We start from the raw sequence: 18,315 nt of genomic DNA on the forward strand, positions 1-18,315 counted from the left end.
TGTTGGAATTTTATGGGAATTGATTTTATCCTCTCGGGCTGGCAGTGAAAAAAGGATTATGGCATATATGTCCCAGCCTCCAATCGCTCCCCTATCTAAAACAGAGGGGATGGTAGAGGATTAAGAAAGCTGAATCGAGTGGCTAATAAAGAAACTATCAGAATGTGGCAAAATATCAATTAGTAAATACAATCAACACTCAAGAGATGATTATGAAGTTATCTCGATGGTAGGATTTCAGATGACTTTTAATTTCTTCCTTATCCTTTTCTATGTTAGCATGTAGTAGTTACATAATTTAATCAGATGCTATTTTCATTTATTTTTTTCTTTATAAAGAAAGAAACAACTGAGAGTTCCCAGTGAAAGGTCCAATCTCAGTGGAAAAACGAAACAAAACAAAGCATAGCCTTTTGAGCTAGACTTGGGTTGCTATCTTAATTCCACTCTATGACCTTGAGCAAGTCATATATGCCTCTGAAGCTCAGTTTCCTAATTGGTAGAAGAGAAAGACCTCACAGAACTGTTGTGAAGTTTCCACAGATTCAACAAGCGAGAACCCCAGGTAAGGGCCTGGCTTGTTGGCAGACTCTCAATAACCGTTCATTCCCTTCATGGGGGTGTTATTGATGTAGCCTCCCAAGGCTTCTGACAAGCCTGGCCACCTCCTCTGCTTGCAGCTCTGGAGCCATCAGGGGATACTGGTGACAGCTGCGCCTCTCAGCATGCGGGTGGGGCTGTCCAGAGACTCTGGGCGCCTAATGTGGGGAGGCAATCCTGTCAGAATCACTGGGGGTTAGTCATCCTGCCTTCAGGGTTTCTGACAGGATGTTTTGATAAAATAAATCTATTTTAAGTGACTGTAATGAAATACTAACCAGTTTCTGAAGGGCTTTTAAGATGTTTTTAAGAAGTTTCAGATCAAAGGCCCTGGGAAGGCTGACTTTGTGCATTAAATATTTAGTACTGATTCAGTCACTTGAGAGCTAGGCATTTTGACACTGCAAGAGGGAAAAAGCACATTCCAGCTGGGGCCATATTCACATTAAAGACACAGGTTAGGGACTCAGCACCAAGAGGCCTATCTTCTGACTCCTATTGGCTGGAAGGTTGGAGGAGGTGACCTTGAAGGCTGCCCACCTAATGATTCAGGATCTGATAGAATTATTCATGCTTTATGGGGATAGGGCAAGCAGGCCCCTCAGTAAGCCCTGACAGCAGGGATCTTCCTCCCCAGCTGCTACCACCAGTCTTAGCGCCTGTCACTCTGCACACTGCACACTGCCACTTGGAGTCTGCCAAGTGCCTGATGCCTGCGACGTGCTCTGCAGTCCAGCTGGGAAACATTGTCCTCTTAGCCCACACATGGCTACAGGGTTCCAGCAGGTGAGGCTCAGTATGAAGAAGACACTGGCAGAAGGCCACTAACTGTGAGTTAGTGGCATGGCTGGGGCTGGTGTCAAGAACTCCCATGTGACAGTTCCAAGGTCTTTCCAGTATATTACACTGGGTTCAATGACAAACAGTCACCTGCAGGTAGACATAAGAGGAAGAGAGGAAGAAGCCTAGAATGGGGTATAAGGTAGTGATTCTTAATCTATACTAGGTCATAGCCACCTTTGGAAATCTGGTGGAAATTACAAATCCTTTTCCAAAAAAAATGCACACATGTATGTACATATATACCACTGTTGGCATTTAGTGTTGGGTGAATTCAAGCATGTCTTTAAACCCATCCTTAAACCTCAGGTTGCAAACCGTTGGTTTAGGACCATAGTAGATAGAGTCAGCCCAGTGCTCATAACTTTGAGTTTCTTGGATGACTTTTAGAAGAGTGGTATGACACAGTGGGAGCATCACTTGGCCTTAGACAAGCCCGAGTTATACCAGTGGTCAGTAGCTTTGCAGTATTAGAAATCAGTATTTCTCTGAACCTCAGTTTCCTATCTTTAACACAGGATAACATTACCTCACAGAAAATTGGGAGTTAAGTGGTAAGTCATTTAGAGCTCCTTGTTTATATCAGGTCTTCAGTGGATGAAGGACTTCAGTGAAAGTCCCTATCCATCTCTACCTCACTTCTATCTGCCTCCAGAAAAACCCTAATGGATCCCTCCAGCATCAGTTATTCACTTTGGCCCTCTACCATACTACCAAACTTTAGACTCCAGAAGGGAAGAGACCATATGTATTATGCTCCCAACTCTTACCTCAGAGTATTGTGATTGGTGTGGTAGGTGCTTAATACTATATGTAGTGAATAAATTGAAAGAACAGAAGCATGGAACAGATAGATACAACTTCTAGAGAGGAAGTGGGGCAGCAATTTGAGAAATTATCCTGGAGAAATGGCAAATAATGCTTTCAGTCACCACAGGCCACAGGTGTTTAAGGGTCCCCCAAAAGTAAGGGTTTAGGAACTAGGGATTCTGACAAGACAACGTCCAGGAAGTTCTGCCTGCTTAGTTCTACTTATTCTTTAATTCTCCTCCACCAATATCATAGGCCTGTCCTTTCCCACATGACAAGATGAGGAGCGCACCAGGTAAGCAGGAAATCTAGGATGAAGTTACCAGATGGGCCAGTGGGAAGAGGCAAAAGTTCTTAGTCCCTGCCTGATTCAGCCCCAACTCTGATTCTGTAGTCTCTACCTGGGAAATTAGCTATGCTCAGTTTCTAGGCCAATCCTGATAAAGCACAAAGTACAGAAGCAGCTTTAGTCTTTCCTACACGTGAAATCTTGGTGTGGGCCAGAACACACACCTGAGGTGTGCCCTAGATCCTTACACATCACTGGAGTCAGAGCTGGACGCATGCCTTTCTTGAAATGCAAGGTCAGTTTCAACCTAAACCTGGCAAGCCCTACCTCAGACACTTACCCTCTCTTCTAGAGACTAGAACATGCTTCTAGGTCTCACATAGTAGTGATGGACTGAGAACAAGAGAAGCAGTAAGGCATCACCCACCTAACATCAAGTACCAGCTACTTGCTTACGAGTTCTTCCTGACATGACTGAACCACATTAGAAATACATGCAAGTTTGCCAAACATACCTGTATGGAATATCCTGGCTGAACTTAATATATTCCTCAGGATCCACTTTTCCCCAGTGCAGTGGCTCTACCATTCACCAGCTCAAACAAGCCAGACTCCTCTCTCCCTCACTTATAACATTCGATTTAGTCACAGGTTCAATAAATTTTAACTCTTAGATATTTCTTGAATTATCAGCTCTTTTTCATCTTCTTACTACTGTCTTACTTGTTAAGACACTCCGTAATAATGCTATCTGCCTTCTAATCCATCTGCTATACAGCAACCCAAGTACACTTAATGTTGAGTAAGTTTGATCTGTCACTTTTTTGCTAAAACATCTACATTGACAATCCGAACACAACCAGAAAGAAAAGAAAAAGACTTAGACTCTTCCTACCATTCTATTTTCTATGTGTGCCTCCTAGGCCTCTTAATCATGTACCTTCAAAACTCTACCCATGACTACTTCACTGGCTCCATGACAGGAGAATTAAAAAAAAAAAAAAAAAAAAAGAGCTGTCCCAGTTTGGAACAGACTGCTGTGGGAGATAGTGAGCTCCCCATGCCTCAAGAGGTATCTGTCAAGTCTGGAGAGCCACTCATTGGATGTTGTGGAAAAGCTTTGCCCTTGGATAAAAGACTGGTTATATGCCATAGGAGGGCAAAGTCTGTCCTCAAAACTCAATGTAGGGGTTTAAGCAAAAAAGTGACAGGTCAAACTTACTTGTGAGGTTTTCTAGTTGTCTCAGAATAGCACATACCTTGGGGATAACATATTCTCCTTCTTACCTCTATTGCCTTGCCATACTGATATTTGTGTGAGGAGGGCTCATTCCAAGGAAAGTTACTTCTCCTATGAGACCAGACTGACCCACAGTCAGCACAAGTGGGAAGCTATGCTGACATTCTTTTTTCTGGTCAACATAGACATTCCAAGTGAATAATTTAGGTTTCCTAAAATAAACCAATGGGAGCCAGGATTGCCAAATGTGGTTGTCTATCTTGATCAAAGTAACCAGGTAAATAACCAAATTCACTCCCTTCTCTAGCAGACATAGCTTTTTAGGCATTCTTTACTAAGTGATGAGAAAGAGACAAAGTCTTAAAAATATAAAAACAAACACTTTGCATTTGTGTACTTCTTTAGAAACGCAATATGCTGTTAAATTATAGTTACCAATTGAGAAACGAATCTGTGCCAGGCAATATGGAAACTGCTTTATAAACCTCATCTTTTTAAATAACAGGTTTTTGAGACAAATTGCTTAGGTTTAGATGCCAAGTCCCAACTCTACCATTTACTAACCATGTGATTTTAAGCTAATTAATTAATCTCTCTGTGCTTCAGTTTCCCAATCTATAAAATGGACAGAGTAATAGGTCTCAAAAGGTGTTGTGAGAATTACAAAAGCTATTTATATTCCAAGAGCTTAGGTTTCACTGCGTGTGGCAAATATAAGTGCTCAATAAATGTTAGCTTTGGTTAATATTACCCCTGACAAATGCCTTGACAATTAAGGGTTATTATCCCAAGTGTGTAGATGAAGAAGTAGGTAGAGTAATATGAAATAATTTGCTTAATTTGGTAATGAATTAGTGGTGAAGCTGAAATTCAAACACTGATCTGACTCCAAAACCTTTACATTTTCTTTCCATGTGAGAGTGTAACATGCTTACTGTTACTACTGTGGCTCTTTTTATTATTATTATCATCACCAATACCATTAATAAAAATGCCCTCCATAGGCACAGAACTTTTGAGACTTCAAGAAAATGTAGATACATAAAATTACCAACCCTATGGCCTATACATGACTCCATGGAACTTTAGCTAAATTTTCCACCCAAGGACAGGAGCCATCTCTGTGGCACCCTCACAGGTCATCTGTGTAAGCTGGACTTCAAGAGTTTTGAGAGGAAATAGCCAGAAAGGATCACTCCTGGGTAGAGCAAGGCTGTACAGGGCAGAGGACCCATTATATATGGGAGGATCCACTATTAAGGAAGTCCTCAGAGATGGAAACACACCTATCATTCTTCTTGAACACATTTAGGCCCATCAGACTGCACAGAGGAAGGATCCTGGAGGAGGTCTTCCTAGACCTAAGGAAGGGTGGGCCTGAAGGAAGGGCAGCCAAATGAGCTTCACCCACTCAGAGATAACTGTGGAGGAACAAGAGCCCAGAGTAAGAACTAACACCAAGAAAATCTGGAAAGTTGTCTCATCTTTGCTTGTAGGTTCATCTGCTACCTTCTTCCCCAACTCTTTGCCTGCAGGTGTAACAGAGAGCTTTGAAATAGAAAAGGACATATGGCTTTGTTTTGTGGGGCAAAGATGTGAAAAAGCTGGAAGGGCTGAATCAGCCTCCCCAAGTAGGCTAAAGGCAGGAAGCCCAGAAGAACAAGGGTAGGCACACAGTCACAGAGAAGATGGAGGCAGGCTAGGCTATGAGGCAAGCCAAGAAGGAAGCAAAACAGAGCCCTAAGAAGCATCTTTATCCTGAGAAAGAACCCTGGGGACTCAAGAAGATAAAGCCTTCTTCACCACCATGTCAGCACCTCCATGATCCTATTAGGTCCTCAAAATAACAAAGACTAGTCAGTGAAAGGACTCATGCAGAATAGGGGGATACATTTGAAGTCAGACAGACCTCGGTACAAATCCTGGTTCTACCACTTACTAGCTATGTGAGATGAGCCCTAGTTTCTTCACCTAGGTAAGGTAATAATAACAGCAAGAAGCCTATTGTTAGTCCTGAAGGTGAAATGATTACGCGAGAGAAAAACAGAGCCTGACACATGGTGTATGAGGAGAGAATGGTAAATAACACGACTAAACGTGGTCCTTTTTGATGAAATGTAAACAATATGAGATTCCTAATTGGGAAACCTAGGTCATACTCCTAGGTACTACAGATTTCTTCACTTCCTTAGCTGGGCAAGGAAGGTGTTAGAAGATAAATCTTTCAGGGTCTTTGTAGGTCTAAACTCTCCTGACTTCAAACACCAGTAGCACAAGCATCGAGAATGGGAGAAAAAGATGGAAACTCTCAACCATCTGTCTGCTCTCCCAACTCCTATAAAATGGCAGCCTGGACAAATAGTATCAAGATTGGGTAATATTCTGCTGACCTAGTTAGACAAAGTTAAGAAACTCTTAAATATGTACGAATATTATCAAATGAAAAAGAGGAGGCTGATTCAAGTAGCTGTAATGCATATTAATATCTTATTATTAGCCACTTTAATGTAGGAAATATACTGGAAAATGCCTTCCTATAAAATATAATTTGGAGAGAATACCTCTATTCTCTTCTCAAATAATAATTGTCTTTTAATGCCAAACAATGGTAAATAAGCCAGAGGAATCAAGTGATATTGGAGGATGAAGTAAAATAATTTAGAAAAAATAAAGGAATACAACATGTAATAAATTAATCCAGTAGAAAGCACAATAGAGAAAACAAGGTGGGATTTTTATGTTTCATTTTCTGAAATGATATCTCTTTGGGAAGACAAACAAAAAACTTGAACATTTTCCATAGTTTCCACTTTTAAGAAAGATATGAACTAATATATATATATTTTTTTTCAACAAAAATTATTGGGAACTTACTGTGAACCCAGCAACTGTACAGCCACAAAGAGGAATACAACCCATGTCACAGCAGGCATCGGTACTTTATTCCTTTTCATGGACTTTGTGTGAACATACATTTTTTTTTTTTTTTCTTGAATGTATACCTAGGAGTGGAATTGCTGGGCCATAAGGTAATTCTATCCTTAACATTTTGAGGAACCGCTAAATGTTTTGCAAAGCAGCTGCACCATTTTATATTCCTATCAGTAATGTATGAGGGTCTCAGTTTCTCCATATCATCTCCAACACTTGCTATTGTCTTCCTTTTATTTATTTATTTTTTTAAGATTTTATTTGTTTTTGAGAGAGAGAGAGCATGTGAGCGCATGAGGTGGGGGGAAGGGGAGGGGCATAGGGAGAAGTAGACTCCCCGATGATCAGAGAGCCCAATGCAGGACTGGATCCCAGGATCCTGGGATCATGACCTGAGCCTAACATAGATGCTTAACTGACTGAGCCACCCAGGTGCCCCTGTCCTTCTTTTATTATCCAGAGGTTGAGATGCGATACTTCACTGAGATTTTAATTTGCATTTCCCCAATGGCAAAAGATGTTAAATGTCTTTTTTTTTTTTATGTTGAGTATGCATTTATGTGCTTATTTGCCAATTTTTATCTTCTTTGAGAAATGTCTATTTAGATCCAGTACCCATTCTTAAATTTTGTTTTCTTTTTTGTCTTTTTATGAATTGTAGGATCTCTTTCTATGTTCTTGATATAAGTTTCTTACCAGATACATGATTTGAAAGTATTTTCTTACACTCTGTAGCTTGTCTTCTCACTTTCTTGATGGTATAATTTTCAGTATAAAAGTTTTTAATTTTGACAAAGTTCAATTTGTATTTCACTGCTTGTGCTTTTGGTGTCATATCTAAGAAACGATTATTGACTAACCCATGATCACAAACATACACTCCTATGTTTTCTTCTAAGAAATTTATAGTGTTACTTCTTACAGATACATCCACATTTCAAGATTGATTTATTATTTTATTTTATTTTTTTGCCAATGACAAAAAGAATAAGGAAGGAAGGAATAAGCAGGAAAAGGAGGAACCAGAGGTTAACAGTGCAGTGTTAGAGTGAAAGAAAGAGCAGCAGTAGCTTCACTGGGAGAATGATGAACCACACGGAGGTCCTGGCAGGTAGTAACTGACCTTTTGCATCCCTCCTTCCCCCACATCCATTAACAGTCCTACAGAGACAAGCAGAGCCTAGGAGAAGGTTACTGCAACTTCAGACACATTGCTGGCTACAGGATTTCCTGTGAAGTTCAACAGCTTGCTCTGGGAAGAAGCATAGATTCTAGCCAGGGACCATGAGTCAAATCCCACCTGGATTTTCCAATTCCAACTGCCATGGCATGGGTGACTCATAAGTAACCCTCTTCTTTCCAGACCCTGTGTTTTGTCTCTTCCATGGCCTGTGAACAACATGTCCCGTCATATTATTCCTAAGCCATTACTGGTTGGCACAGTCACTAAAAGTAACACAAGGTGAACTTCTTGAAGGTAAGCTTGCACAGTCTGAATCAATTCTGAGGCTAACATCATGTTGCAAGTTGCCTTAAAATCCTACATTTTGAAACTTTGATTTTTTTTTTAACACTGAAACAATCTCCTTGAATGCTAATAATAGGATTCTAGGAAAATGTCTGGTTCAGTTATCAAGTCCCCCTATAGCAGGACATTTTTGTTAGAAAATGGATAATAATGACTTGCAGCTGATTCTATTTGCTTTTCCCTAGGAGCCTATAAGAAGTCAGCCCTTATGCCTACCTTTCTCAGTTTCCAGCCACTATCTTTGTGATACTTCTGTCCTTTGAGAATGGCCAAGAGATAGCATCAGAACTAGTTAACAGACAGATTTTATTCTTCCCCTCACCCCTTTTCCTTTTTGTATGAGAGAGGTAATATTTGAGCTCTATCTTGGAGGACTTAATCGGTGAAAGGAGCTCAAAAATATTACCTCACCTGTACAGTTCTTAGGAGTCTTTACCATGTTCCTATAGTTCCTTCCCCCACCCCCTGCCAAAAACCCATTTCTTGGTTTCTTCTAGCAGCATACCCTTGAAAAAGTTACTTAACCTCTCTATGCCTGTTTCCTCATCAGCAAAACTGTCATAATAGTAATGCCTGTTTCATAAAGTTGCTGAAGGTGATTAAATTATAATAAAGCAGATAGAATTGTAGTTGACATGGAGTAAGTACTCTAAATGTAAGCTGTTCTCATTTTTATATGACAAATTGTATACCTTCAGGGAGCTTAGAGTCTGTTAAGGGAAATCAGTATTGCAACTGCATTATATCCAAATATTTACAAACAACTCAGGAGGCACTTTCACATCTGTTATCTAATATCCACTAGAAGTGTCTTGTCATGACAATAACCTAAAGCTAAATCACAGTGCCTAGTTAGCAGATGAAGCTTTAAGAGGTTATTTGACATGCCAAAGATGTAAGTGGCAGAGCCAAAATTTAAAAAATCCCAATATGTTTCTAGCCCTGATGATCTTCCTACTTAAAACTATAACTGAATAAGGAGTTTCTATGGATATCTTTTGAAGTGAGGGGTGGCGGGGGGACACTAATTTGTGAGGAAAGAGAGGCTAAGTTATTGTCTGAGGTTACACAGTTAATGAGTGGGAGAGTTAGGATTCTACACCACACAGCTCACATTACTGATTTAGGCATTTAATTTTATTTTCACTGCCTTGTAGATACTTAGTTAATGTTTGCAGAAAGAACAGACAAATAAGCAAGCTTTGCAGACAGATCTGGGAGTGAGAGGCAGTAGGCTGCAGTGGACAATCTAGGTATGAGCAGCTGGGCTTCCAGTTAGCGCTGTCCCACTAACTCACTGGGTGACTCAGGAGAGTTACCTTCCCTCTCTGAGCACCAGTGTTTCTAGCTGCAGGAAGAGAAATTTGCAAACACTGTTAACAGCTGAGTCCTTTATTATTCTTTTTTTATTATGTTATGTTAGTCACTATATAGTACATCATTAGTTTTTGATGTGGTATTCCACGATTCATTGTTTGAGGCCTTTCTTTAAACTAAGTCTATGAGGAAGGCCAGTGAATAGGGCCTGGCATGCCTGGTATGCATGGCAGGGACGATAAGAGAAGCCAAAGCCCTGACTTCACAGAAGTCCCTCTTTTTCCTTCCTCCTCAATGGCATCTATGGTATTGTTCACAGCCTAAATTCCACCTTAGGGATATGGATAACATGGTTTTAAATTCCAGAAAATTATGTTTCTTGTTGGCTTTGACATCCTGTGACTCACAGGAAAGAAATGACCTTGTGTCCTAATGTTATATACCTTCTGATTTAACAAAATGGAAATACAGTTTCTGAGAAAGTGACAAAGTATGACCACACCAAGAGGTACCAGGAGGAATTCTGGCTGTAAGAGCATGGCTTCTCCACCTGCCCCACTCTTATACATACCCTAAATATAAAAATTTTCCCTAAACCTATAAACAGAGGAAAACAGAGAATGAGTAATCAAAAGAGTGACAAGTGTTTTAAAGGGGAAACAGTTTATTATAGACTCATGTAACAGAGGCTGTCAAACCGGTATGGAGAATTGTGTATCAGGAAAGAATTCCAGGAGGAAGTGATGTTCAACCTCGATCCTGAAAGCAGAGTAGAAAGTAGCTAGGCAAAGGGCCATCAAGAAGGAAGATTCCAGGTACATAGGTCAGTATGTATACAAGTTAGGAGAGACAATCCATGTCTGATAGAAAGAACCGTAGGGAAGCCAGTGTGGGTAGAACAGAGAGAGCAAAATGACAGGGATAAATGAGACAGGCTGAAAAAGCAGGCAGAGGCCAGATTATGCAAGATCTTATAGACCAAGTTAAGAGTTCATTATTTTATCTTAACCTACTGAGAGAACAGGGTGTTCAGTGGGTCATTTTCATGGATACTGAAATTTTTCAACATAGTGGCAGTGGAGTAGTGGAAAAGACAATTATGGACCAAAGTTCGCCATGATGAGAGAACTGTCCAAGACAACAGCAGATGACAGCAACAAGGAATGGCAGAGGGTTAATATAGACTGATGTCACAAGGCTCAAAACGTCTTTTTATAAAAGGAAGAGGAAAGAATGGCCTAAAATTGCAATCTGTTAGCAGAAAGGATGTCATCTGCCAAGCTACCTAAGTAGCTTCAGTGAAAAGTCTACTGTCTCTTGGTTAGGCAGGTACCAGAGGATCAGTGAGGCAATGAGGACAACACAAGGTTAGGAGGAAGGCTGGAACTTTCTGGGAGCCACTATAATGCTGACATATTTAGGTGAACAGAATAAGAGAGAGAGCCTACAGGCCTTTTCACCTTACATCTTATACCTGTTGGCTAAAGAAGCTGTTATGATTCCCTGAGAGATACTGATAGTTTGAACTTGGGCACTGGCAGCAGAGATGAAGAACGGATAGATTCTAAGGATATTAAGTTATAGCATCACTCATACTTGGTAACTATGTATGCAAGGACTGAATAAAAAGTTAAATAGGACAGGTTTCTGGCACAGGCACCTGGAGCGATGGTGATACATTCACTGGACTAGGAAACTCAGGTCTGGAGCAGGTGTATGTTAATCTGTGTCATTCTCTGCAGCATGAGTAAATCAGGCATGCACCAGCTTGTTCTAGCAGTGGAGAACTCAGGGTCACAATTCACAGCATCTTTTTTTTTTTTTTTTAATTAAGGTTTTATTTATTTATTTATTTGACAGAGAGCAACAGTGAGAGAAGAGACAGAGTGAGCACAAGCAAGGGGACCAGGAGAAGGAGAGGGAGAAGCAGGCTCTCCACTGAGCAGGGAGCCTGATGTGGGGCTCGATCCCAGGACCCTGCGATCATGACCTGAGCTGAAGGCAGATGCTTAACAACTGAGCCACCCAGGTGCCCCCAATTCCCAGCATCTTATCTTTAGGGCCTTCCTCATTCGGGGATAAGGTTTGGAATGGATGAATTACCTGTAGCAGTCGGGTAAGGTAGAAGTCCCTTACCAGATGCTGGAAGGATATATCTGCTTCCAATTAACTGAGACTCTTTTTGGAGGGAATAGCAAAAACTATGCCAAGAGAGTGGTGACTTGTGAAGTGGCCTGCTGGAAAGGAGCCAAAACTACTAAGTTTGTTTAATTTAGAATGTCTGATCAGGACAAGGTTTGGTGCAGATGAGGGTCCGAAGAACTCTCCTGAGAGGTGGATTGGGGAATGATAATTGAGATTACTAACTTCAAACAATTACTCAATTTAAAACCCAGCCAAAAAGATGTAATTATTTTTCATACATTTGTTTGGCCATGTTGCCAGCTGCAATTCCATAATGTTTTACTTCAAAGGGGAAGAAAGAACAATGGGGAAGGAATAGAAAGAATGGAAGGGAGCTACTTTATTTTGAACTTACCCTGCTGATAAGAATGGTGCTGGCCCTCTCTACTTTTCTTTTCTGTGTTACTGTCTTCTGTCCTCTGACTTGGCTGTCCATGGTTCCCTCTAGCTACTTTCTGAGATCCTGGCTTTTCTTCACAAGTCCGCATAAGGACTATTGGAGAAGCTGCCAGGCTCCATATATTAACTCTTCCAATCTCATTATACTTGCCCACTTTGCTCCAAAAACTAAATAGAATTTAACTGACTTGACTTGGAGGCAGGTAAAACCTTGTTCACTTAGATAGCTTATGCTACTGGAGTTAGTAGCACAATCAAGCTCAAGGACTGATATAGAATTGATTTTTTTTTAAAGATTTATTTATTTATTAATTTGACAGACAGAGATCACAACTAGGCAGAGAGGCAGGCAGAGAGAGAGAGAGGAGGAAGCAGGCTCCCCACTGAGCAGAGAGCCCGATGCAGGGCTCGATCCCAGGACCCTGGGATCATGACCTGAGCCGAAGGCAGAGGCTTTAACCCACTGAGCCACCCAGGTGCCCCTAGAATTGATTTTTAAAAATGCCAATCCAGGCATTCCAGAGTAGTCTCTGGTAATATGCATGGATCTCTGTCCTTGATCTCAGGTTTCAACCTTTTAAACACTTACACATTTCTATTAATGCTTAAAACATATATACTTTTAAAAAATCTTAGTGAAGACACTAATAGTACAGATAAGAGAACCCAAGAATCAAAATGATCACAGCAAGCTAGAATGAAGGGTTAAAACCAATAGCAGGACAACTGTAAGGGTTCACAATTATACTTGTAAAATATAGGCTAAAGTGTTATCCTGGATCAGATCCTGGGACAGAAAAAGAATATCAGTGGAAAAACTGAGGATATCTGAATATAGTTTTGTAGTTTAGTTAATAGTATCATATCAATGTTAATTTATTTGTTTTGACAAATGCTCCATGGTTGTGTATGATTTATGTAACATTAGAGGAAACTGGGTGAGGTTATCTTTTCAATTTGTATTTTATATTATCTTTTCCAAATTTTTTCCCTTTTATTAAGATTAAATGATTATTTAAAAAGTGTGCCAAACTATATAGAAATCAACATCCTCTCCCACAATTCTGTGCATCTGGGACTATAGTAATGTCACTATCCCCGCACCACATGTTCAAATTAACACCCTCAGGTCACAACAATAAGTCTTCCCAAAGGGGACCTTCTGGAAAAAGAAATTATTTCCTCAGCCCATATTTCTCTCTTTTTGTAGAAGGCACCAGCAATCTATCCAAGAAGTATATATTGTGAAGTAAGGTGGGAAGATTAGAAATAAGTACAAAGGGGTAGGTCAACATTGGCAAAAAATCCTATGACAGCTCGGGAATAACTCTTCATTTCATACATGGTAGAAACCCCATTGTCCAGTGCATAGGTACTGTCAAGGTAGGCTGGTGAGTTTCAGAGCCACAAAGAAATGATGTCACCTTGGAGGTGAGGAATAAGACCACAAAAATCCTAGGATGCCCTCTTCCTGATACATGGTTACAATGGAGTCACAAAGTCCACAGTACTTGGATTCTCTGCCAGTGAATTGTACCACAAATCTCAAGAGTGATCATGTGGAAGGGATGTGTGATGAGGGTAGCAGCAGAACAAGCCATCGTCTCTTGATTTGTCTCCTTGATAACTTGGTTGAAGGAAAATGTGGCTTCTTTTTGCACATTTTCAGGGCCTATTTCCTCAACCTTCTCACACTACCCAATAAAGCTGTAAAACGTTACCATGGACCACAATTCCAAGGATTCCTGAACATAGTTTTGGAGTTAAGTCTATGAACAACCCATGTTTCCCACTAATGCTGACAAAATGCTGAGCATAACAAAACAGACCAGGGAGCTGACATACTTGTTGCCCCAAAATATTTTGTCCTTTTGTTGGAGGAAGAGGCTCATTTTCTACCTGGATGAGTACTTTCATGTACATGAGTGTCTGGAACACAAAGGTGAGACCAGAGACCAGGAGCACGTGACTAGCAGTGACTGCCATGATGGCACCTGCAGATGGTCAACTTGTTTTTTTATAAATCTAAAATTACTTATAAAGGGGTGCCTGGGTGGCTCAGTGGGTTAAGCCTCTGCCTTTGGCTCAGGTCATGATCTCAGGGTCCTGGGATCGAGTCCCAGATCCGGCTCTCTGCTCAGCAGGAAGCCAGCTTCACCCCCCACCCTGCCTGTCTCTCTGCCTAGTTGTGATCTCTGTCAAATAAATAAATAAAATATTTTTTAAAATATTTTAAAATATAAGGTTTATTTTAAAAAATCAGGAATTAAAATCGCCTTACTTAAGGAACAACAACAAAAATCAACTACAGATAGACTTCACTGCTAAAAGAAGCTAATGTAAACCCTTGTTACATTTCTAGAGATCTAGCATTCAGAACAAGAGAGGCAATAGTCCTATTCTTCTGTAGAAGGCTTATATTGCCTATAAAATTTTACATTCAGTTCTGATATTTTATAAAGGAAGTTAACAACATAGATTATGTCCAGAGAACAACAAAGAAGGCACGAAGTTTAGAAACCACAGAATTTGCAGAAATGTACAATTATGGGGGCAGAGGAGGAAAAAAGGGAGTAGCCTGTAGAGGACTCAGGAGGGGGTGTGGTCACTGGCTTGTTATCTTTGCAGACCTGTCCTGGGGCTATAGGAGCAAGTATGTGCTTTGAAGTAGACCCAGAGGGTGGAGCTAGAGTCAAGGAGAGAGGTTACAGGGAGGTGCTCTTTCTGGGAATGCTGAACTTTTTTCTCTTTGAAATGGGGCTCAGGCTGCCTCAAAAAATATGTGAGCAGAGGCTGAAAAGTTGTATTTCTGGAATGTTAAGAGAAGATACTGGTCTATACAATTTGGGTCCTTGCTCATAGAGATTCCTAATATATTTGCTAAATTTGAACGTGATCCCTATAGTCTTCGCCAACTCTAGAGATTGTGTGAGATCTTAATTAAGGTCAGAAAGACCAGCTTTTTAGGCATGTCTATGGCATTCTTATTTTTATTTATTTTTTAATTTTTTTAAAAATATTTTATTTATTTATTTGACAGAGAGAGAGAGAGATCACAAGTAGGCAGAAAGGCAGGTAGAGGGAGAGGGAGAAGCAGGCTCCCTGCAGAGCAGAGAGTCTGATGTGGGGTCGATCCCAGGACCCTGAGATCATGACCTGAGCTGAAGGCAGAGGCTTAGCCCGCTGAGCCACGCAGGTGCCCTTCATTTTTATACATGGTGTTGTGGTGGTAATTTTCCTTTAGGTACTTTTGGCAAATAGTTAACTCTGTCTATAGGAGGAAAAAAAGGCAGCTGGAAAGACAGGCAGATCTGCTGTCACCAGTAAGTGCAGCCTGGAAATGGAAGAGTTAAATGCCACAATGATCATGATCCTTCCAGATTGGTTCCTCACTGTCCTCAGGATAAAATCCAAATTCTTTAGGTTGGTATTCAAGGCACTCCTGGGCCAGCATCCACCCACCTCTCCTTCTTTCTCCATTGCTAATCCTCTGTTCTTCTTGGGCTTATCGTGGGCTTTTGTCATCTGGAACCATACAAAACTGTCAGGACTTAACCATGCGTCTCAGCCTCTATATCCATATTTTGATTCTCAGTTCAAGATACCTTTGACATAAGGCTTTGTTTCCTCCCTTGTGCCCCTTCTCTGCCCACTACTTCTATTATATCAAGTCTCTTACCATCACTGCCATTATTAGTTTTTACATCTGTGTTGCCCACACTGAATACTTCTCAGGCACAAGGGTGTTTGGTAGTCATCTTTCTATCTCCATCACCCAGTATAGAGCCTGACAGGTAGAAGGTATTCATCAGGTATCTGTAGTATTGAAGAACGGCTTTGCATGAATTTAGTAAATGAATATATAGGTGAAAAACTTATTTCCCCATCCAGTACTGGTTTAGAGTCCATTTTTTGGAGTCTGTAAAGGTTTGGCTTCAAGTTCCAACTTTATGGTATAGACAAATTAATCATCTGATTGTATCTCAGTTTTTAAAAATGGAAATGGAAGAAGATAATACTAATATATCCCAGAGATTAAATTCTTCTAAGTGAACCCTTCACCCCAAAATTCATTCCCTTTCCTGATTTAATTTATAGAATATTGTCTATCTCTTTCTACTTGAATATAAGCCCTGTGAAGACACAGATTTCTGCCTGGTTTTCACTGCTATTTCCCTAGAACCTAGACATGCTGGTTCAATGTTAGGCATTCAATAATAGTATGAATCACATAATAGGGTTGTTGTGAGGAATCAGTGACATAATGTGTGTGACGATCATAGCATTGGACCTAGCACATGTTAAGCACTCAATAACTACCAGTATTATAAATTAAGGACAGATTAAGAGGCAACATTATAGCAGGCTGATCTCTGACTCAGAACACACAATCAGGATCTCATGAACGTTTGAGCCATAATTTATGTTGTAATTGGAAAAGATACTTGAAATAATCTGGTCTGACTTTCTGCAGCCTAAAGAGAAGTGATTTTTCTCAAAGTCACAGAGCTAGCCAGTGCCAGAAATTAGACAGTAGTTTTCCCATATAAATGATTTTCTAGTGATTCCCTAAAATACACTATGAGATTATTTTCTTTGTTAGACACTTCCTTTTGGCAAATATCCCTAAGTAAAGGAGTGGCTCTCTATCTAATCCTATCAAAACATACACATACACACACACACACACACACACACACACACCATGCATGCAGAGTTAGGTGTTCATCTAAGTAGTCCAACGATGAATGAAAATAATACCATATTTTACTGTGTCTGACAGTACAAGGGTTATACAATTGAAAAACTAATATTTGTCAATTAAAATCTACTTCTGGTTATGTTGGAGTGCATTGGTAAATCCTATTTCCAGAAAACAAATATAAAGCTGGAAAAAACCGACACAACCATTTAAGTGTTGTGGAAATTGACCAAAGACATACAACAATCTCAAAACTGTTATGCTTTAAACACTGCTAACTTTGGATAATAAGAATGAGAATCTGTGATATGCTGTGGTTGTTCCATCTCCCCTAAGCTTGGTGAATGCAGGGTTCTGTCAGGGCAGTAAGGAGGACTGGAAGTTTTTCTGTCATAGTCAAAGGGACTCAATTTGGAAAAGTGGGCAGTGCCCACACCTGGAAGTATTGTTTGTGGAAACTATCATCACAGAGGTTGGCAAGTAAGGAGGGCCTGCATTTGCATAGCTGGGACAAACACATGCCTGGCTGAGACTGGTGCAAGCTCAGTAGAGACCTGAGAAGGCTCAAGCCAGTCACACACTCCTGAACAACCCTGAAGCTGCACAAATGCTCATGGTAAACACAATACAGAAAGGAAAGTAAAAGCCAGGGCAGATTTGAAAATTGCCCAAACTTCGGCTGTGTTTCCCATTCCCACATACAGATCCATTGACAGAGGAAGGAAACCTTATGGACCCAGGGTAGGTGACCACAAACTCAGCCCTGTAATAGCTGACCATTAACCTACGGAGACACAGGGTTGACTCCCTAAGAATCCAGACTTAAAAATCAGAAAGAAAAAAAGAAAAATGGAGCAGAGGCACAAGAGAAAGATACCAAGATAATTCACAAATAAAGGTCAGTCTTTTCTACAAGCAGTGCTAGAACAATTGAATATATGTGGGCAAAAAAATATGAGCTAGACCCTTACCTTATGCCATACAAATAAAAAATAATTCAAAATCTATCACAGACTGAGATATAAGCAAAATCATAAAATTTTTTTAAAGAAACATGGGGGAAAATCTTTGTGGTCTCCAGTTGAGCAAAGAGTTCTTAGATAAGAATCCAAAGCATGATCCATAAGAGAAAAACTTGATAAATTAGACTTCAAGTTTTAAAACATCTGTTCTTCAAAAGATATGGTGAAGAGAATAAACAGATAAGGCGTAAGGCATAGATTAGATGGAAATATTTGCAAAGGATGTATCAGACAAAGAGCTTGCATTAAGAATATATAAAGAACTCTCAAAACTCATTTTAAGGACACAAATAACCCAATATTTTTAAGTGAGCAAGATTTAAACTGACACTTTATTAAAGAAGTTACGTGAACGACAAATTAGCCCATGATGAGATAACCAACATAATTAGTCATTAGGGCAACACATTTAAAATCACAATGAGATACCTCTACATACCCACTAAAATGGCT

General features: G+C 40.1%; 1 protein-coding gene and 1 pseudogene across 3 annotated transcripts in view; both read right to left on the reverse strand.

Annotated features, from left to right (window-relative positions):
* LOC122899951 (BEN domain-containing protein 5) overlaps positions 1 to 18,315 on the reverse strand; it is a 1,721,330-nt gene that overhangs the window by 484,179 nt on the left and 1,218,836 nt on the right. The gene's annotated exons all lie outside the window — the stretch shown is intronic.
* On the reverse strand, positions 13,250 to 14,124 carry LOC122899952 (annotated as a pseudogene).

The sequence above is a fragment of the Neovison vison genome, chromosome 2 (genome assembly GCF_020171115.1).
Source record: "Neovison vison isolate M4711 chromosome 2, ASM_NN_V1, whole genome shotgun sequence".
Taxonomy (NCBI): domain Eukaryota; kingdom Metazoa; phylum Chordata; class Mammalia; order Carnivora; family Mustelidae; genus Neogale; species Neogale vison.